Source organism: Nasonia vitripennis (genome assembly GCF_009193385.2).
Source record: "Nasonia vitripennis strain AsymCx chromosome 4 unlocalized genomic scaffold, Nvit_psr_1.1 chr4_random0005, whole genome shotgun sequence".
NCBI lineage: Eukaryota > Metazoa > Arthropoda > Insecta > Hymenoptera > Pteromalidae > Nasonia > Nasonia vitripennis.
The window spans coordinates 1,314,847-1,317,483 of record NW_022279640.1 but is presented as its reverse complement, the minus strand read 5'-3'; positions in this window follow the sequence as shown (position 1 = coordinate 1,317,483).

Below are 2,637 nucleotides of genomic sequence, written 5' to 3'. Positions count from 1 at the left end.
CAAAAATGACTTTTCTCTCGATTTATAGTCAATCGTGCTTTGGCTAGCTTTGTCAGCACGATCTCTAAGACTTTTAAATGGTCTTCGAACGTTTCGGTACAGACGATAATATCGTCCAAATAGCTGTAACAGTGTGGTTCGAGATCGGGTGTAATCAAGGAATCGATCATACGCTGGAAGCAGGCAGGAGCACCAGCTAAGCCGAACGGGAGACGTTTCCATTGGACCAACCCCATTCCCGGGACCTTGAATGCTGTATACGGTCGACTTTCCTTTTTTATTTTTATCTGATGGTAAGCGTTGCTCAGATCTATCGTCGATATGTAACGAGCACATTGAAGCTTACTCAAGATAGTATCCATGAAAGGTAGGGGGTAAGCGCTTACTTTGGAAACTTTATTTATTTTGCGGAAGTCGATGCACAATCGACGCTTTCCACTGTTCCCGTTTTCCACCATCGCGACGGGACTAGCCCAGTCGCTGAACGAAGGCTCGATGATATCTGCTGCTAGTAACTCTCTTACTTGAGAAAAGTGCATTTCTTCGAGTTTCTTCGAAACCGGATAGAATTTTTGCTTGATCGGACGACATGTCTCTACCTCTAGATCGAACTCCACCAAGTTCGTAAAGCCGAGCGGCCCATCATTTTTAGGAATTAACCGATCGAGTAATTCTTCTAACATCCGTTTCTGGCCTTCATGCAAATTCTGCAGGCCAATCGAAGCTAAGACCGGACGAGTGGTTTCGTCTGTTACCGCTTCACAGGCGTTTATGACTTCGGTTGAATTTTCAACCGTTAACGTTCGTTCACGAGGGTTAAGCCTAGCGTCGAATTGTAGAACAAAGTCCGCGCCTAAATTGCATCCTTCACGTAAGTCAGGTACTACTAGCGTAGTAAGCGTCCTGGTTTGTCCACCGATCGTGAAGGGCAAGTCGACTGTTCCAGTCACCATTGAGGTTTTACCGTCCGCCATGCAGGCGACTATTCCGTCACATGGTTTTATTTCTGCGTTACATGCACTGGCTAGTTGTACGGACGTAGCCCCGATGCAAGTTTGAGTGGCTCCTGGGTCGTAAAGTGCCCTGACCCCGAATTCACATACCTGCACCTGCAGCCACCAGCGCTGGTCGGATAAAACAGCGTTACTAGTGGTCGCTGCACAGTGTGCTATTGCAGTCGGATTTAGTTGTTCAGTCGACTGTGATACCGAGATCCCTGAATTAACCTCGGGGTCAGTACGGATCTCGCTTACTGTTCCCCTTTGGCTTTTCCCGCACAATTGGGACACGTCTTCTTCGTAAAGCCCGGTGACTTACAAGTCCAGCAAGCTAGTTCTCTTTTTTCCTTGTTTGCTGAGTCACTCGAATTTCCAGACGGTTTATTGGCCTCCTTGGAGTCGGACTTATTTTTCACATCTGTCGGCACTGTGGACATCGTCTGCTGGTTTTCCCCAAAGGTTTTCTTCTTACCCTGGGTAGATCTATTGGACCCTTTTTGGTTCTGACGGCCGTAGTTATCCTTCTTTGCTATTGAAGGGTAATTGTTGTTGACCCAAGTCTTGAACCAGAGGGGTGGCTCCTTTGCATCCGTTGGACAGATAGCTGCTATCGACGGCTGATTTTTATTCTTTGCCTTCTCCTGTGGATTATAAGCCGCTCCTGGTAGCATAGATTTCTCCGGAGTAGGGGGTGGCTTGTAACGTGATTTTGCTCTCGTCCGTTTCTCGGCACTCACAGCTTTACTCTTGAATTCGTTTAGAGTTTCGAATTCCATTCGACCGAAAATCAATTTTAACTCTGGATTCATATTTTGATATAAAATATCCAGCTGTTGTCGAACTGGTAGGGCATCCGGCATACGGTTGAATATCATGACCATGCTGACGTAGTAATCGTTTACGTCTTCGTGTGGTCCCTGCGTACGTGAACTCGCCTCCACAATTAGTTGTGAGCGCTCTTCGTCTGTCATGCCGTACGTTGCTCTGGCTTCCTCGCAGAAATCTTTCCACGTATGCCATTTCGGACGTTCAACCCTAGCCCATTTCAATGCTCTTCCTGATAGTAAAGAGGTGGTGTGTGATAACGCGTCTAACAATTCTTCCTCTGAAATCCTTGGACGAGCTAGTTTCCTGCAACCTTCCACTAATCTGATAAACTCTTCTACATCTTCTGTTGACGTGCCTCCGAATTTTACATTCCATTTCCGTATTTTGTCGTTAATATCGGCGGAATTTTCTCTCAACGTATTTTGGAGGTTAGAGTCATAATATCCAGACGTATTAGTCTGTAGGTTGCTTGGACCTCGTTCTGAAACCAGGCGATTCGGACGTATTGGCTGGTCCCCCTCTCTTCAAGCATTCCCACTCCTTTGCTGGGAATCACCACTATTTTGTGGTTGGTTTATTCTATGCTGATCGCACGTCTGGCAACACTGGCTTTGGTGCCATTCTGTTCTGTGAAAAGATATTCCTCTCGTAACTCGACTGTTGTGACGTATACGGAGGCTAAATCGGCCGTAGTTGGCCAGGCGTATGGTTGTGTGGTGTCGACTGTTGACTTAGCCTTCGCTGAGGTTGCTGGTATATGTTGCTATCTTCTAATTCTGAAGTTGAGAGATTCTTGTTCGTTGGTTCGAAA